The following is a 13,727-nucleotide window of genomic DNA, read 5'->3' as shown; positions in this document are numbered from 1 at the left end:
CAACCATAAATATGTTGGCCAACATTACGACACCCACATTGATTGGATATCCGGCCATGATGGAGACGACTAGAATTGCCTACGGGATAGGAAGGTATGTCTCATTCTGACACAGGTCCAGTCGGCTGCATACAAAGGTCTGCCACCCATTTGCCTCGAAGCTCAGGGTATTTCTGTGAATAGACACCCCTGCTGTAATCCATGGTGGTGGTGGCCCAGGAGCTGCCAGGATCTCAACTAGCCACGGGCGAGCTACATCCCCCATTGTAAACTTTTTCAAATACTGTGTGGGTTCAACATCATCAAACCCCAAGTAGGTGTTCAATGTGTGCTGGTCAAAATGCACCTTTAGGTTCCTCATTTTAGGTACCTTGGTCCCTTTCTTGATATGCGCCACATTGGCATAGAACTCCCGGACAAGGTATTCCTTCGTGTCCACTACGCTCTGGGTAAACCATATCCACCCCTTCCGCTTTTGTAACTACCTCAAGACTGCCAAATTATACTTTTCGAGATCTTTCAATTGGAACTGACACTCAAGAGTGAGCGATATCACTGGCCACCACTCACGAAAACTAAAGAAGGCAGCCAAACTGATGAATCTATCCTCCCAGATCTCTTTCTTCTTCGACCGCTTAAGGGTGGGAACCGTAGCATCTCCCCCTTCTGCCATCATCAAGGATGTCATCAACTATAGTCGCTGGTTCCTAAGGGACAGGTGGAAAAGAGGGCTCGGAAGCCTGACTAGCACTTTCCGAATCCTCAGAAGTACTGTGAGATATGGAAGGCTCATCCCAGAGTTGATACATTCCTGGTGTCTTTGATGGGACATCCGACTTCTCTTGAACCGAGTTGCCCTCCGATACTTCCCTAGATGGGACATAAGAATTGGATTCGGAGGGCTCTACATTTCTCCCTCGTCCAGCTGTAGCCTTCTATGTGATTATCTTTTGGAGGGCTAGGGGTAAAGCACTCCTGCCTCGACCCCTGGAAGGTTCACCCCTCCCCTTTGAAGTATCACCTCTGCCTCGAGATCTAACCATTTTCTGTACCAAGAAAGCACATGTGTCAGTTATAATTCAAGTGAAAACATACAATAACACACCAGAGAGACAGTGAACAACAAGTGTAAAACATGCTTGCAGGGTAGGGGCGTGAGGTCCGCAGAATTCTATTTGCGGTCGCAGAATGGGCATTGCGAACTGCACAATTTATCATTGCAGCCGCAGAACTGGATTGCGGTCTGCACAATTGTCATTACAACCGCAACTCAGACACCACCAATGTGCCAACTCTCTGATAACATAGAATGAGCTATTTTGTGGCTGCAATCAGTTTTCTACGGTCCGTACATTTTCTATTGCGGCCGCACATGTGAGTCATCAAATTGACAACTCTATGATAACATATAAATAGTTGTTCTCCAGCAACAATGGGATTTCTGCGGTCCGCACATTTTTCATTGCGGACGCAGAATCATGCTTGATTAAAGTACCCTAATTTCAACATTTTCTTATCGCATAATTTCTTGTGCGGCCGTAGATTTCAAATTAATTACGACCAGAGTTCTAAGGTTTGCAATTTTTGTACAAATTTGACATGGTGGCAGTGTATAATCATGAAAACCTATTTACACATTCCCTATAGAGCAAGTACTAGTTTACCCACTACAGTTTTAACCCCACATGGTTATATAATTTGTAAATTAAACTAAAAATTGAAAAATTCTACAAGTAATTGAGGCATAACAGATATGAAGTAGTGCAAATAAGTGATCACATATGTTAAGTGTGTGTGGCAGATGATTTACCAGATGGTTTCTATATTTTAGACTTGTGAATGCTCAGATAGGGAAAAAAGTAACAGTAACCCTAAGCCCTCTATTTATACTAGAAGGTTCTGACTGAGGGAAAGAGAGTTGAGTGCGGCTGCAGAATTCCCATTGCGGTCCGCACTCTGTTACCTGGGGGCTCAGAAGCCCTTTGTGTTGCGGTTCGCAAAATTTGCTGTGCGGCCGCAGAATTTGTTGCGGACCATAGATATTGTCTTGCGGCCGCAATTTGGCCTTTTCTCTGACAAACCAACTTCATAGAGTTGTCATTTCCCCCCTTCAATTTGTGCGGTCCACAATGTAATTCTGCGGCCACAGATATTGTCTTGCGGCCGCAATTTGGCCTTTTCTCTGACAAACCAACTTCATAGAGTTGTCATTTTCCTCCTTCAATTTGTGCGGTCAGCAATGTAATTCTGCGACCACAGAGGTCCTTTTGCTTCCGCAACCATAAGTGGAAGCGGTCCGCAATTCTTTCCACACTCCAAATTTCTAGACATATTTCCTGTAAAGCACACTCAACCCTGCAACAAACTTCAAATCCAATTTGTACAAAAATAACACCTAACTATAAAAGAAGAAAAGAAAAAGAAAAAAAACATGGGTTGCCTCCCAAGCATTGCCTGATTTAACGTCGCGGCACGATGTAGATTACCATCATTTGAAATGAATCACCGCCACAACGTGGACGTCACCAACCTTCCCATATAGTGCTTCACCCGATGACCATTGAATCAAAATACCTTATCATTTTTGTTCTTCAAGTCCAATGCACAAAAGGGTATCACACCCACGACTTCAAACGGGCCACTCCATTTAGACTTTTACTTCCCGGGAAACATCCTCAACCGTGAGTTGAACAACAACACAAGATCACCCTCTTTGAATTATTTTTTCCAAATGTACTTTTCATGAATATATTTCATCTCCTCTTTGTATAAGGACGAACTTGTGTATGCATGGTACCGGAACTCATCCAACTCATTCAAATGTACAACCCACAAGTTAGCAGCTACATCCCAATCAAGATTCAATTTCTTCAAAGCCCACATGGCTTTGTGCTCAAGTTTCACCGGAAGGTGACAAGCTTTGCCGAACACCAGCCGGTATGGAGACATTCCGATAGGAGTTTTGAAAGCAGTACGGTAAGCCCATAATGCATCATCAAGCTTCTTTGACCAATCCGTCCGGTTAGCATTCACTATTTTGGACAAGATATTCTTTATTTCCCGGTTGGAGACTTCCACTTGACCAAACTTGTGGATGATAGGGAGTCATGACTTTATGAGTGACACCATACTTTCCAAGCAAAGTGTCAAAAAACTTGTTGCAAAAATGCGACCCCCCATCGCTTATGATAGCCCACGGAGTACCAAATCTTGTGAAAATATTATTCTTCAAGAATGCCACCACACTTCTCACTTCATTGTTGGGTAGATAAATATCCTCAACCCATTTAGACACATAATCAACTGTGACTAAGATGTAGGTGTTTCCACAAGAACTCACAAAAGGATCCACGATGTCAGTGCCCTACACATCAAAGATATAAATCTCCAAAATGGTAATGAGAGGCATTTTATTCTTCTTCGAGATTCCACCGGCCCGTTGACATTCATCACATCTTTTCACCACATCACTTGCATCTTTGTAAATACTGGGCCAAAAGAAATCGCAACTTAGCACTTTGACCGTCGTTCTTGCTCTGCCATGGTGACCACCATAAGGTGAAGAATGGAAAGCCTCAAGAATTTCACTTTGCTCTTCGTCCGGTACACATCTTCTAATTACCCTGTTAGTGCAAATCCGGAAAAGGTATGACTCGTCCCAATAGTAATCTTGACAATACCATTTGAGATTCTTCCTTTGACTTGAAGAGAACTCATCCGGGATGATTCCACACACAAGGAAATGTGCTAGATCCGCAAACCATGGCACCTCCTTCATTGAAATAGCCAAGAGTTTCTCATCGGGGAAGGAGCCATTGATTTCAAGGCCATCATGCGGCCTCCCATCCTCCTCCAAATGAGACAAGTGATCCGCTATTTGATTTTCACTCCCTTTTCGATCTTGGATGTCAATATCAAACTCTTGAAACAATAGCACCCATCTCATAAACCGAGCTTTGGAATATTTCTTGCTCATAAGATAGCTAAGTGCCGCATGATCCGTATGAACAATAACCTTTGCACCCATCAAGTACGGGCGTAACTTCTCAATTACAAACACAATGGAAAGGATATCTTTATCCGTAATGGTATAGTTGACTTGGGCATCATTCATAGTCTTACTAGCATAGTAGACCAGATGAAAAATCTTGTTGACGCGCTTCCCCAAAACTGCTCCAATCGCTACATCACTAGCATCGCACATGAGCTCAAAAGGGATACTCCAATTAGGAGCGGTGATAATGGGAGTGGTTGTCAACTTGAAATTTAGCAATTCAAATACTCTCATGCAATCATCATTGAAGTAAAACTTAGCATCTTTCTCTAAGAGCTTGCACAACGGGTTCACCACTTTAGAAAAATCCTTGATGAAACGCTGGTAAAACCCCGCGTGACCTAAGAAACTTCGTACTCCTTTAACTAAAGTTGGAGGTGGAAGTTTAGAAATCACCTCAATCTTTGCTTTGTTGACTATTATGCCTTTTTTGAAATTTTTTGGCCAAGGACAATGCCTTCCTCGACCATGAAATGACATTTCTCCCAATTTAGCACCAAGTTTGTTTCCTCACACCTTGCCAATACTTAATCCAAATTTGTAAGAAATCATCAAAGTAATCCCCGACCACTGAGAAGTCATCCATGAAGACTTAAAGGTAGTCCTCGATCATATCCGTAAAGATCGCTATCATACACCTTTGAAAAGTCATTGGTGCATTACATAATCCAAATGGCATCCTCTTAAAGCGAAAGTACCATAGGGACATGTGAAAGTTGTTTTCTCTTGATCTTCTGGAGCAATAAGGATTTGGTTGTAACCCGAATATCCATCTAGAAATAAATAGAAAGCATGAACGTCTAACCTATCAAGCATTTGGTCAAGGAAGGGAAGTGAAAAATGATCCTTCCTCGTGACTTTGTTTAGCTTGCGATAGTCCATACACACTCTCCACCCGAACACCGTTCTTGTGTGAATCAACTCATTCTTGTCATTGGTGACCACCATCATGCCCCCTTCTTTGGGACACATTGCACCAAAGAAGTCCGCGAACTATCGAAAATAGGTTAGACAACCCCGACATCCAACCACTTGATAATCTCCTTTTTGACCACGTCTTGCATAGCTTCATTGAGTATCCTTTGATGTTCAATAGATGGTTTGACATCATCCTCCAAGTTAATCTTGTGCATGAAAAATGCAGGACTTATTCTCCGAATATCCGCCAAAGTCCACCCAATAGCCTTCTACCTCTTGTGGAGCACCGCCAATGTAGAGTCAACCTGCACATCAGTCAAACAAGAGGAAAGAATAACCGATAGAGTCGAACAAGGACCAAGAAATTCATACCGAAGATGTGGAGGCAATGGCTTCAACTCCAAGGTAGGAGGCACTTCAATTGAAGGTTTTGTAGGAGGAGTTTTCCTATTTTCAAGATACAAGGAAAGTTTCCAGGGCGCATAGTTGTACGACTCTATTCCTTGCGAAGAATTCACACATTCCATGAAGCCATCCATCTCGTTATCATCAAAGTTGAGCAAGATGGCCTCCAACATATCACCTACATTAATTGTAGCACTTGTATCGTCAATAATCACGTCAGTCACCAAATCTACGAAAGAACATACTTTATTGCTATTTGGTTGCCGCATAGATTTGCACACGTGGAACACCACCTTTTCATCACCCACCCAGAAAATTAGTTCTCCGGCTTCCACATCAACAAGAGCCTTTACCGTAGCAAGGAGGGTCTTTCAAGAATAATCGGCACCTCAAAGTCCACTTCACAATCAAGAATAACAAAATCCGTCGGAAGAATGAACTTATCAATACGAACCAATACATCTTCAATCACTCCTATCGGTCTCTTCATGGTACGATCAACCATTTGTAATCTCATAGATGCGGGTCTTGGTTGCCTAATTCCCAATGTCTTGAAAATCGAATAGTGCATCAAATTGATACTCGCCCTAAAATCACAAAGAGCTTTAGCAAACTCGACACTTCCAATGGTACAAAGGATTGTGAAAGCACCGGGATCTTCTCATTTAGGATCCATCGAATGCACAATTGCACTAACTTGATGCGTAGCTTTGATAGTTTCAAAATTCATCGACCGCTTCTTTGTCAACAAATTCTTCATAAACTTTACATAATCGGGCATTTGCTCCAAGGCTTCAACTAATGGTACATTTATTGAGAGTCTCTTCATCATGTCAATGAAAGTTTTGAATTTTGCTTGGAGATCCTTTGAGGTTATGGAGGAGGAGGTTTAGGTAATGGTGCCTTAGCCTTTTGTACTACCGGTTCCGGTATGTCAATAACATCATCCCTAGACGGGTTCACTTCCTCTTGAGTCTCTCCCACATTGTCATCAATATCAATCTGTACTTCATAATTTTCTTGCACCACATTGTTCGGGATCTCTTCTTCTTCTACCACTTGCTCACCATCCACAAGTTGCCTTTGACTTGAGGTGGGTGCATTCCCACCTCTTCCACTTCTTGTAGTAATAGCCATGGCATGCCCCGTGTTGTTCCCACCCATTGGATTCACCACCGTGTCACTTTGTAGTACCCCCTTAGGACAAGAATTTAAAGCTTGAGAGATTTGGGTTCCATCCACCTTGATTGTTACCTCCCCAATTACCTTGATTATTGCCATTTCAATTTCCTTGATTGTTGTTGTTATGTCAATTCCCTTGATTGTCTCCACCACTCCAATTATCTTGGTTATTAGAATTCCAATAGCCTTGATTGTTTTGAGGTCTCCATTGTTGTTGGCTTGAGCCTTGGAAGTTGTTTCTTTGCCCTTGAAAGTTGTTCACATATTGGACCTCTTCTTCTTGGTTATTGTAGCAATCATCTTGCTCAAACCCACTATCTTCTTGCACAACATTTTCCACTCTTTGCTGCACTTACGGACCCTTTGTTCTCCGATTGTTCACCATTATGTTTACTCCCTCCATTGCATTGACTTTCCTCGGGTTTTGCACTTGTTGAAGTTGAGCATTTGCCAATTGGTTCATGGTGGTGGTCAATTCGGCTATGGCTTGCCCATGGTCATGCAATTCTTTGTGAAGATGAATAACATTGGGATCACCTTGTCGAACATGTTACACCCCATATTTTCATACGTGAAAGTACGCCATAAATAAATTGATGGAAGCTCGAAAATGAGATATTACATCCCGCATTTTCGTACGTTAAAGTTTCGTTGTAAGTTAATCGACGTAAGTTTGGGAATGAGATTATTTTGGGATTATAAGTATTATGCTATTTCAAACAAGCGATGAGTAAATTCGTGAAGGTGAGAGGGAAAGAAAATCAAAGAAAATAAATTTCGTCAAAATTTGACATTTTGGGACAAAATACGGTCTAAGCTATAATACCCGGTAATTATGGACTAGTATCATACAAAGTACCACATGACCATGATAGAGAGGTGTATAAGGTGTACTAAAAATGTGCAATATTTTAAGTAATTTGAGATAATTCTTAATTATATGGATAAGTGGTTAATTATTGAATTAGTGGGGAATTAATAAATTAATTAAGAAAAAGGGTGAATTATTTTGGATAAACTCGATAAATTTAAACAACCCTCCCCCCCCCCTACGTGGCTGTCCAAAGAGGCCATAATAATGAGTCTTTAACTCACAAGACAAGGTGGCACATTTTGGAGGAGCTCTTGGCTTAGTCATCTTATCAAAGTGGAGTCCACACCTAAGGATTTAATACTTCTCTAATTCACTTTGTCTACAAGGTAATAATGGAAATCTTCAGCAAGGATAAACTTTGCAATAGCAACGTTATCAATTGTTCATTTCTTAAGAAAAAGCTTCAAGCAAAATCAAAGTGGGGTCCACACCTAAGGATTTAATACTTGTCTAATCCACTTTGTCTACAAGGTAATAATGGATGAGCTAATACGTGGCAGCCCAAAGAGGTTATGATAGTGAGTCTTAACTCACAAAGAAAGGTGGCATAATTAAGATGACTTGTGGCTTATTCATACAAAGAGTGGGTGCCACTCTCTTTAATAAAGACTTCAACATAATTCATTAAAATACATATGATACATTTGCACTTTGAAGAGATTTGCAATTTTGTATGGATTGAAGGCAAACGGATGGAGCTCATAACATTTAAAGATCTATTTACTTCATTAAAGAGAGGTATCTACTTATTTTCAATTCATATAAACGTGACTACTTAATGATTTGCTTCAACATTTCAACATTCTAGTAAAGAGATGTATCATACAAAGAGAGGTATCATTCTGGTAACCTAATTTTCTTCAACAAATTCATACGAGATTTCATATTATAATAGCAATGGGATTTTTGCGATTCTAAGGGAGTACGGTACAATCTTTCTCAAGAATATCATACGGATTTTTGCCTACTCCAGGTATGTTAAGTCTATCCCTTCTCTCTTTTGGCATGATCCGTACGACACAAACGAAACGAGAAAATACACAACTTTCATAAATGACTCTATTCATAGAAATACTAGGGATGTCTATATTCTTGATTCCCTATGTGTCTTATTATTCTATCATCTGTTCACGGGTCTCAGAAAAATACTCAATTTGATAAAGTTTATTTCATGATATTAATCAAAGGTATAGTGATCTTATAACATTTTGAGAAATCTTATTAACGTACTTCTTAGGCATTTCATTCATGTATACATATACATTGACCCATGACAAGAAGGCGTTATATACACGTATATTATATGTATATGGGATATGAGAAAAGGTTATGGCGTTATATACGCACCACCACCTGATCAGCTGGTATACGTTGATAATTTTTCCACAGCGGCCGAGATGATATGATGGGATGCCCTCAGAGGCTTGATGATGTTATGAACACATATACCTATGCATGGTATGACATTTATATGCATATGCATGGCATTGTAAATATTAACGATTCATAGAGTTATTCAGACATACATGTCGAGTCTTTTACTCCATGTTTTTCTCATATCTATTATTTACTGATTTTCATTCCTTACATACTCGGTACATTATTTGTACTGACGTTCCTTTTTCCTAGGGATGCTGCGTTTCATGCCCGCTGGTCTCTTTAGACAGGTTAAGAGTCCTCCAAGTAGGCTATCAGCTTAGCGGAAGGTGTCGGTGCGCTCCATTTGCTCCGGAGTTGCTTATTTGGTCGGTATAATTTAGACGTGTATTGTTTGGTATGGCGGGGCTCTGTCCCAACCTTTATGACAATTATGTATTCTTAGAGGCTTGTAGACAGATGTCATGTACGTAAAAGATTGTATGGCCTTGTCGTCCTATGTTCAGTGTACGAGTGGTTATTTTGGTCTTATAGGCCCGTATATATTATGTATAAGTTGGTATTATATGTTGTATTCTACTTATCTCACGGCAGCCTCTCCGGATCAGTTATCTATATTAGTATGATACGAAAAGATATGTTATATTGGTACTCGGTTGGGTAAGATACCGGGTGCCCGTCGCGGCCCATCGGTTTGGGTCGTGACCGAACATTAGCCAGGGATTGCCACGCCGATGTAGTATCTATCATCTCATCCAAAATATCACACACCTCGGCAAAAGGCGTAGTCATGAAGTTCCCACCGGCAAGTTGATTCACTACACATTGGGTGGTTGTACTGATTCCCCGATAGAAAGTTTGTTGAATCATGTTTTCCATCATATCGTTGTTGGGACACTCTTTCACCATTGTTCTATATCGTTCCCATATCTCGTGTAGTGGTTCATTGGGCTTTTGCTTGAATTCTAAAATTTCATCCCAAAGTATAGCCATGTGCCCGGGAGATAAGTACTTAGAAATAAATTTCTCCGCCACTTTATCCCAAGTATGAATGAAATGATTTTGAAAATGTTACAACCAATCTAAAGCTTTCCCCCGTAGAGAGAAAGGGGAAAATCATTAGCCGCAAAGTATCCTCGAAGATATATGTTTGTTTACTCCCCCAACACGTATCTACGAACCCCTTCAAGTGTTTGTATGCATTTTGACCCGGTACACCAGTGAAGAACTCCCATTGCTCGAGAAAATTGAGCATTACGTTGGTTATTTGAAAATTTCCCGCCCTAATACGGGGAGGGACTATAGTACTTGCATACCCTTCATTCGACAACACCTAGTGTGGAGCCGCTCATAGTGGAGGTGGGGGTGGAGCGGGCACATTGTTATGAGGCACTCGGCCTCGTCTATTGGCTTGAGGTTCAAGAGGTACCTCATCCATTTGATCATCCTCAATATCCACACCCCACAAAGCTATATTTCCGAGCTCATTGTTTGCCATGATTGCACCTACAATTTCTCAACACGTTAGTAACAAGGAAGGAAAATAAGATATTCTAAAAACACACCTAAATATATAGTTAACACCGTTTTTAACTCCCCGGCAATGACGCCATAAATTGATCTCGTCCAATTCATACCTCAAATCAAAGATATGAAATGGTCGATTGCAATAGTAGTACCCAACAACAGTCGGGGTCGATTTTTACAGGGAGCTATATATGGGAGTTAGGAGTATATATTGTAGTATGTGAGTTTGAACTACCCCAATTTACACTTCCACAAATTGGGGTTGTTTCTATGTCTATTTTAAACTAAGAATGCAAAGTTAAGAAATGAAATTAAGAAATTGTTTTTGTTGTTTTTCAAGTTTTGTAATATGCCTAGGGCTATGAGCATCACCTAGATGTTTGCCTAATGGGATATATACCTTAATTCTTATTTTGTTGATCGTGGTGTATTATAGCTATCAACTCTCAATTACTCACTCAATACCTCTCGGTCAGAGAGTGATTTTGCCCAATTTGCCTTTTTCTAATCCAAATGGGTATTGCACAAAACGTTTGATAAAAGCTCAAGTCGGGTTATTACTATCTCTAGGTTGAACCATTTAATTGGGATTATCAATCTCTCGATTGATCCAATTTCTTGTTAGCCAAATTTTCCTAGACTAAGTCTCTCTTTCTCAAGTACAGACTAAGTAAAAAAGGCATGAACTAATATTTGCAACCATTAATTCCACAAATTAAATCATGAACAAGGCTAAATAATAAACACCCAACCATAAAGAAGCATTAAATTAAACACCCATAAGGTTTATACACTAGGGTTGGGTCACAACCCTAGTAAAACTCTAGCTACTAAAAGAAACGGAAACTGTAGTTGCTGATGTCAAAAGTTGACCTAATTTCGTGAAACTCTTCTATTTATACAAAGCTGACAATTTCGGACAAAAATTCCCCTAAAGAGGAACTTGTCAAGAACTGGAGATCTGCGGCCGCACAATTCTGATCTGTAGCTGCGAGGCAGTCTTTCTGTGGTCCGTAGATTTATAACTCCGACCGCAACTTGGTCTTCTGTGGTCCGCTTTGAGGCCGCACGACATTTCTTTTGTAGCCGCATAATTCCTGTGCAGTCCGCAATCTTGAGGGACTTGGACTTTGGAAAATTGCACAACCTATGAAGTTGATTTCCAATTCTTCAATTGCGGTTGCACAATTCCTTTGCAGACTGCTTTTTGCTAGGAAGCCTATTGATTTTTCTTCATTGTTTGCGGCCTCAGATGGAATTCTGCGATTTGCACTTTGCAAGTTCTTGTGCCTTTTGTTGCCTTATATTTTGATTACTCCTTTTTAGTCGGATTTTATTCTGGGAGTCTATATTCTAATATTCCTGCAATTCTGCATATTTTATCAGTTTAGGGAACACAGTTAAATACTTTTAGACTAAAACAAAAGCTAAAAAGTGCTAATAAGTAGTCAAAATCCTCACTTATCAATGGCTCCATATGAAGCATTATACGGGAGGCGATATCGTTCGCTAGTTGGCTAGTTTGAACCAGGAGAGGCTCGGTTATTGGGTATCGATTTGGTACAGTATGCCTTGGATAAGGTCAAGATTATTCAGGATCGACTTCGCACAGCTCAGTCTAGGAAAAAGAGTTATGTCGATCGTAAATTTCATGTTGTTGCATTCATGGTTGGAGAGAGAGTATTGCTCTGAGTTTCACTTATGAAGGGTGTAATGAGGTTCGAAAAGAAGGGCAAGTTGAACCCTAGGTATATCGGACCCTTTGAAATTCTTGAAAGGGTGGGTGAAATAGCCTACAGGTTTGCACTGCCACATAGTTTATCAGCAGTTCATCCAGTGTTCCATGTGTCTATGCTCCAGAAATATCATGGTGATCCGTCCCATGTATTAGATTTCAGCTTAGTCCAACTGGACAAAGATTAGACTTATGAGGAAGAGCCGATAGCTATTCTAGTCCGGTAGATCCGACAGTTGAGGTCCAAAAGTTATCCATCAGTTCGAGTGCAATGGAGAGGTCAGCCGGTTGAAGCATCTACCTGGGAGTTCGAGTCAGACATGCGGAGTAGTGATCCATATATTTTCACAGCCCAGGTACTTTTCTAATTCCGTTCGAGAACGAACGTTTGTTTTAGAGGTGGAGAATGTGATGACCCGTTAGGTCATCTTTTAAATTTAACATTAAATTATGTGCTTCGAGACCTCGAATAGCACCATTCAGCATTTCTTGACTTGCGTGCGTGGTCCGTATATTTTTCGAAACACTTTTATGTGAAAAGTTGATAGAAATGTGTAATACTACTTTAAAACTCATTAGGTTGACTTAGGTCAACATTTTTAGTAAACAGACCGAATTAATATTTTGATAGCCCCGGTGGATCCGTATCGTAATTTGGGACTTGGGCATATGTCCGGAATCAAATTCGGAAGTCCCTAGCTGGAATTACCGCCATTTGACGAAAACTAGAAACTTAAAGGTTAAAGATTTCCAAAGTTTGACCGTAGATTTGACTTTATCGATATCAGACTCGGATTGAGATTCTGAGAATTGGAATAGCTCCGTTATATCATTTGGGACTTACTTCTAAAATTTGAGGTTATTCCGGATTTATTTGACATGTTTCGACACGAGTTATAGAATTTAAAATCTCATAAATTCACAAGTCCGAATTGAGTTGTGATTTGTAGTTTTGACGTTGGTTGACATGATTTGAGATCTCGAGTAGGTCCGTATTATGTTACGGGACTAGTTGATATAATTAAACGGGGTCCCGAGTGGCTCGGGTGAGTTTCAGACCATTTTTAGGCTATTTTTAACTGCTGGTTTTTGGCTACAACAGTGTGGATCACAGAAATTTCTGCTGCATAGGGCTGACTTTGGAAGCTTATATCTTGCAATCTATAAGGAATTTGAAGATGATCAAAACATGAAAGTTGTATCCCTTTGGATTTAGTTTTCAGAAAGGTAAATCATTCATCGTTTGAATATTTGTACATAGATTTATGATCGATTTAATGAAGGTTGGTACTGCAAATTTTTGCCGGGAAATAATGAGACAAGTCGCATTTCACACATGCGACTTGCCTGGATAGAATGTATAAGTCCGGAGTCCGACATTTTTGTTTATTTTTATAGTTTTAAACCTCGGTTTAGGCAATTTTCAGAGGGGATTTACACAAGTTTGAACTGGGTAAGTGTTCTTTATCCTAAATCATTTATATTTCATGATTCCATACTTATTTACATCATGAATCTGTGGATTTAATTGAAAACAATGTAAAATCTTCTAAAAATATAAAATGAAGATTTGAAAGGCGATCCGATGTAGGAATTCGATAATTTTTGTATGGTTGAACTAGTATCGGAATGGGTGTTCGAATTCTGTAAATTTT

This window comes from Nicotiana tomentosiformis, chromosome 7, assembly GCF_000390325.3.
Source record: "Nicotiana tomentosiformis chromosome 7, ASM39032v3, whole genome shotgun sequence".
NCBI lineage: Eukaryota > Viridiplantae > Streptophyta > Magnoliopsida > Solanales > Solanaceae > Nicotiana > Nicotiana tomentosiformis.
This window is presented reverse-complemented; position numbering follows the sequence as displayed.